At 37.5% G+C, this 6,829-nt stretch overlaps 1 long non-coding RNA gene across 1 annotated transcript; it reads right to left on the bottom strand.

Annotated features, from left to right (window-relative positions):
- Positions 1–576: 576 nt before the first annotated feature.
- Positions 577–2,090, bottom strand: LOC309499385. Its single transcript, XR_014206229.1, has 3 exons — positions 1,710–2,090; positions 1,146–1,201; positions 577–1,017 (listed from the first exon to the last, which is right to left on the bottom strand). It is a non-coding gene; the product is annotated as an uncharacterized lncRNA (long non-coding RNA).
- Positions 2,091–6,829: the final 4,739 nt, after the last annotated feature.

Below are 6,829 nucleotides of genomic sequence, written 5' to 3'. Positions count from 1 at the left end.
ATATATATTATGGGTTTGCATACATGAGATTTTTTACAGATCTCATAACATCAGTAACTCGACAGCCCTACCTAGAACGGGTTTCCTCAGCGTTTGTAATGTCTGCACAAAGGGCAGCTTTTCGAAGATTCGCCTTTGGAGGAAAACTGTTGATTTTATACTTGAAAAATGTAAGTATCATTAATATTAAAAATTAATATTACCTCAGAATGAATTGCATTGCTATCCCACCCCAAAACATACAATAACAACAACGATAAATGCTGACCAATAATTAATTATATTACTTTTTACTGAAAATGATATAATTCAATAAAACAAACAAAATGTAATGTATGTCATATGACATAGCTATGCATGATTGAATACACTCTAGATGTGTATATAGTGAACATATCTACATTTTCATTCAACCAATAAATAAAGCATTAATTAAATAATTATATTTTATTTACTGACAACAATGAGAAATATTAATAAATTAGTAAAAGAATGAATGAAAGTCACAATAAACAAATGCATAAGTCAACATATGAAACAAAGCTTTATTCAAACTACAATCATGTATGTATGTAGGCTACAGGCGCTGAACCCCACATCCTTCTGCCGTCTCAACACAGCGGTTCCCATTCTGCGGCTTTATTCTGATGAATCAGCTGACCGCCAGAGGTGAGCCGTTCCCTCGTGCCAGAGGTTGTTGCGTGATGTGTTGTGCTTCACAATCTGAGGCAATAAGGGCAGGTGGAGTGATGGAAGGTCTCATAAGGGCAAGTGGAGTGATGGAGGGTCTCATCCATGGCACCGTTTCCAGGATTCAGCTCTGGGCTCCTCATCCTCAGTGCTCACACCAGCCGCTGATATTTCAGAACCTACAAAATGCACAAACATAACACAAAAGCAGTAATTTTAACCGCACAATGTCATTTGATTTCAGTATTATTTAGAAGACAAAAACGCTTTTTTTCCACAAATGCCGCCATCATCTTCCCTTGCAGGCCCTGCTCCACCACAGAAGATCTGCAGCAAATGCACAGAAATCAAGAATCAGAAAGGTGCTGTAATAGCTCTGTTTGAAATTACAATAATTAAAATAAACTACAACTTAAGATTTAAATAGTTGTTATTCATTTCTGTAGTATACTCACTCAAAGCCTTCATGAGCCACTCTCCACCAGATAAACACACATCTGTTCATCTGTCCCTGTAACATCCAGACCAGACTCACATTACCTCTGTGATTTATGAACTCAACACTACATTTACATGTTGAGGTTGTTTTAACTTTTTATCCAACATAAATGTTCCTCAATTTATCAACTACTAATGGACAAATAAAATAGATAACTTATGTTTAACGTTAGTTACTTCATAGATTTGTTCTACATAATAGCACACATTCATCACTCAGATGTCTATTTCATATTGTGATATTTCAAGATTTTTCTGTCAGATGTAAATAGACATTTAAAATAAGCGTCTTTAAGATGTATATGGTTTATGTAAATCCACTTTAGAGACGTAACTTACGTGTCTTTACTGGAGCTCCCCTGTTAGCTAACGTTATACATAATAAAACGTGTTTTTACAGCAAAATCACAACTATACTATACTGTGTAACGTCTTTACACCTTCAACAATTCAACAGTTTACTCTACAGTAGTTCTAGTTCAACACATGCAATTTTAACAAAAGGAACTGCGTTTACTCACATTTGAAAGCACCCGCGTCTCCGATCTCTGTGATGTTTGATAATGACGTGTCCTCTCGCGTGGCCTCCTGGGATAGAAGAGTATCCATCGGTCGAGCACTCAAAAATCTGTCCGGAAGCAGTAAGCCATCCGGGAACTTCTCGCCTACTCTTTTATGAATACTGATGTTTCGAACGTACTGCTTCCTTCACGTACTGTTTTCGCCTACTATATAGTAGGAAAGTAGGCATATTCGAACGCACTTAAGTCCGAATCTCGCGATAATTAGTACGTCACCCAGGTAATTCTCGCCTACTCTTTTGGATTCGTACATACTTTTTCGCTCGCCTACTCTTTTCCCCATACTAAATAGTAGGGAAGTATGCGGTTTGGAACGCAGCCTCTGAGTTAAGCGCGTGCACCACAACTATAAAAAGCCATTATCAATGGAGCGATATTATGAGTCACCATGGCAACAGCGCCAGACAAAAAAAGGTCTGCATATTTCTCACCAGCAGAACTGGATGTGCTTCTGCAAGCATATGGAGAGTACGAACACATATTATTATTTTTTTTTAAATATCGGTTGCAGCAGTGAAGGACAGAGAGTTATAGGGAGAAAATAGTTGCTCGAGTCAATGCGCAAGTTTACATTTTAATTACTGTTATACAGTGTTGGGTGTAATTAATTACCAAGTAATCTAAATACTGTAATTTAATTAAAGGGATTACTCTTAATTCTTCTGTAATTTAAAGTAAAATCTGATGTAATTGCATTAGACTATAGAACAATTTTGTATATTTAACATACATTTTTAAAAGGTATATTTTTAATGTAACCTTCTCCCTCTACACACTTTGGTCAATTCAAGAATAATTCATGCAATTGTATATTGTTTATTTGAAAGCATTAAAAGTGCAGTTTCTTGTCTCTCCTTGTATTGTTCAAGTGGTTGAGGTTGATATGGGATTTAGTAATTAGTAATAAGTAGACAAATATGTTCTAAAGATAGTCATTATTACATTAATCTAATTTCACTGTTGAAGATGTCATTTGTAGTTAGTAATTAATAACTATTTTAGAGTAACTTATCCAACTGTTATACAGTTTTTTTTTATTCGCTTTTGGTACTATTTTCACAAGTAAGGTGTACATTTTCAAAACTCTTAGTACAAAAATCTAAACTTATCACACTTGTAACACAGCTAGTCATTCTTTCAAAACCTGATCTCATGCTTTCATTACAGTTATACACTTTTCAGTCCACATAATCATTGTTTCAAACACAAGATTATTGTAATATGTAATGAGAACATTTAGTTTAATCACAGAAACACAACAGTATGATCTTCTTTCAATTTAGTAATTTTAACAATCAGTTTATTCAACAGCAAACAATGCAAGATACATGTTTCAAATCACAGTTGTTGCTGAATTAATTACAGTAATACAGGCTATGCCACATTAGAAAATACACGTGCATAACCTAACTTATGTAATTGAATCCATAATGTTTGTAATAGTATCTATCCAGTGTGTTATCAAAAGGTGTGATGAAGCACAGCCATGAGGTTCTGTGCTAGAACAGAGTTTGCTGGCAATGATACAGTAAATGATTTTGACTATTTGACTGAATATACTGTACCTTTACAGATGAAGGTTGAGTTACAGTAATGTAACTACCATGTCTCTACCATGTTTACAGTATCACATGGCATACATACTGTAATGTAAAAGGCTGTATTTGATGCCGTCTGTCTCCCTTCTACTGATGCATCTCTGATCAATCTGATGTTTTACAGTCATTGTCTGTTTCCTCTCCCTTATACTCTATTCTGCTTTACAGTGTTTGCACAAATGGCAAATTTCTCTGTATCTTTCTCTCTCTCTCAAACACACACAGACACTTTGAACATAGCGGTGGTTATTATCTATAAATCACTTATGTAAAAAGAATTAATTTGGTTATCCATATCGGAAATTGCAAACAAGTTCTATAGAAACTGTATAATCAATATCTATAGAAATCTATAGGTGTACCAAATGATTCATTGATTAACCATTAAGATCAGTTGGATTAAAATTAAATAATAGACACATTTATTCAACTGAACAAGAAGAGATGCAAATCAAAAGTTTCATAGTAAGATCTTTATGAAAGGCAGTTACTGTGAATGAAACATGTATGTAGATGAAACACTTATTTTGTGTTGTGAAAAGGATACTTTGTGATTTTGTGTATTGTGCTAACACAATTGAAAACATAATGAAATGTTTGAAAAAAGTGCACTTTTGATGATCTGTTGTGATATTAGCACTAAGAGTTTTGAAAATGTGCACCTAACTTGTGAAAATAGAACCAAAGCGAATAAAAAAAAACTGTAATATCAGAGGTGAAACTGGAAGAAGAGTATGTTATTCAACCTAATTTAAATTTTCATGTAGGTGCAATCCTGCAGGTATTAAAAGAACATGGCAGCAGCTGAAAATTAAATATAAAAACATAATTCAATCAGGTAAGGCTTGAGCATATCATGGGTGTAGGCTACCTGACTTTACAAACATTTGACATATTAAAGCAACACCATGTAGTTTTTCAACCTTCATAATATATTTCCAAGACTCTTGTGATGGTACATCGACTTACAATAGGTTGAATGACACGTCTGCCATAGCCTGACGGGGTCTGTATCGCTTTTACTGGCACTACGGAACTTCGGGGTTCGGGTAGTAACCCGAGCACAAAAAGAACTACAAAATTCGACTGCTTTACGGCATACCTCACTTCCCCCTCACCCCCCACCCCCCATTTCCTCAAATTCGGACGTGAGACCCCAACTAGCGTTTGTTTGCCGGCTGGTATAGCGTGTGTATGTTGTTGTCATGGCCGAAGCAGCAACGAAACCGAAGAAGGCAAAGGTTTTGTCGGAGGAGACTAGGAAGAGAAAAAGGGAGAGTGACAAAATCAAAGGCCGGACGAGGATCAAAGGCTCGCTGGCGTGAGCTAAAAGAGGAGGAGGGGTGCCCGACCGATGCTGACTTGGCCGTCATGCTGTTGGACTAGTAAGCAGGGGCGTGTCTAGAGGGGGGGCACGGGGTGGCACCGGCCCCCCCTGGAATATGACTGGCCCCCCCTGGTGCCCCCCCTCCAATCTCATTGGGTTAGATTTATTGTCAACCTGAAAATGCCCACCGCACCACTGGACCAGAGCGCTGTCAATCACTGTTTGATTTGAGACTCGCGCGAACGCGAAGAAGAAGCGAGCACAGTTGGGCGTTTTTAAAACCGGAGGAAAGAGACACCACGGCACATACCACACCATTGGACCAGAGCGCTGTCAATCACTGCTTGATTTGAGACTCACGCGAAGAGAAAGCAAGCACAGTTTCGCGTTTTGAAAACAGGAGGAGCGATACACCACGACACGTCAGTGTTTACGGTATGTAGCCTACATGTATGATGAGCGACTGAGTGACCTGGGAGTGCTCAGTATAGAGTCACGGAGAGCCAAGTCCCTGGACATGGATGAGTTTATCAGACTATTTGGTAGCCAGCACAAAAAAACGCAGGATACAGCTGTTCTGAGGCAGAGCAGAGCATAACACATGTGATGGTGCAGTTAACCCACAGGAACAGGCACATTTCATGCTGAGAATGTTTACACACACACACACACACATTTAATTTTTGTGTTGAAAATAAAGTAATGCAAAAAGTAAAGTAAATAAAATAATGTTAAATTACTAAATAATGTCTGTGTGATTTTTATTTATTATTTATTGGAACAGAACCGTGTTATCTAATCCATGCAAAACACAAAAATGTTATACCATCTATATTAGAGCACTTGGCATTGCACAAGACTTTGGAAATCGTGCTTAATATTTTCTAAACCAGTATTTATTTTCAGTTGAATTTTCTGATTGGCCCCCCCTGACTGATTCTTGGTCCCCTCTGTGCCCCCCCCCCATTTATAAAATCCTGGAATCGTCCCTGCTAGTAAGTACATTGACAAAAAAAAAGAAAAAAGTCAGAAGTAAGCCTATGTCTAAACGGCGTGTTCAAGTTTGGTAGGGGCTACATTCTTGCAAGTAAATAATACATGATTAGACGGACAAAATCATCTTTTAGGCTAACTAGCCTAATGACTGCAGGCTGATAGTCATGTTTGTTTATTTATTTTTCTGGTGAAAGTGTCTTGCCTCAGGCTATAATGCAAATAGATTTTTCAACTTTGCAGATTCATCTATGGTAGCTTGATATTATAATATTGACGATATATGGCTATTACCTACCACACAAACATTGAATTGAATTAGCATATCCATTCTGTAAAACAGTAGCCAATAGGCTACTATAATGACGCTGGCTTGTAAATGTGAGCTACGCGATCTTTTGGCGTTTGAAAAAAATAAAACCCATGAAATTATATTCATATGACATGCTGAAATATATGCCACTGTACCTGGGATGAAGACATTTCACACGCAACGCGGGCAGTCTGGCCAAAACGTGAGAACTCCTGCAAAGTTCAGGGGTATCGGCTTGTCAACAAATGCACGTGTATCCCCTGGTGTAACCATGACAGATTTTACGACAGTAGTAGAAGACAATACTGTTTCCCAACTGTAGGGGGACCTCGAGAGCAAAAGTTACATGGTGTTGCTTTAAATAACTAAATAGCATCCAGTGTCTAGCAATGCAGCAGCATTTTTGGCTGAGGGAATTCCTGGAAGGACTTCAGACCCAGTCACTCCCGAAGATCCAAGAGCCTTCATAAAATGTAAGAGGTTTACATATGTGTTATTTTTTATATAGGCTATTTTTGATATTTCCATTTATTTTATTTTGGGTTGGGTTTTTTGTTGGTCCCAACATATTCTGATGGTAATATCTGTCTTTTGGAGCCTCCTGTCCCAACAGAACCCCTGGCAGTTATAAGCAGCCTACTCAATACACCAGAAATTATGACAAATAGTGTTATAAAGTGTACTCAACCAAATGCTCATCTTCACAGGACGATGGGGATAAAGAGTTTCTGCTGCCACAGAGAGGCCTACAGAGGTAATGTTAATATTATGTGTCTACACATCAAACAATCTACACAATCAGATTTTTTCACATTTTTATATGGAGTAG

Source organism: Leuciscus leuciscus, assembly GCF_965113295.1.
Source record: "Leuciscus leuciscus genome assembly, chromosome: 5".
Lineage (NCBI taxonomy): Eukaryota > Metazoa > Chordata > Actinopteri > Cypriniformes > Leuciscidae > Leuciscus > Leuciscus leuciscus.
Note: the sequence above shows the minus strand (reverse complement) of the source record. Positions and strands in the feature narration are given on the sequence as shown.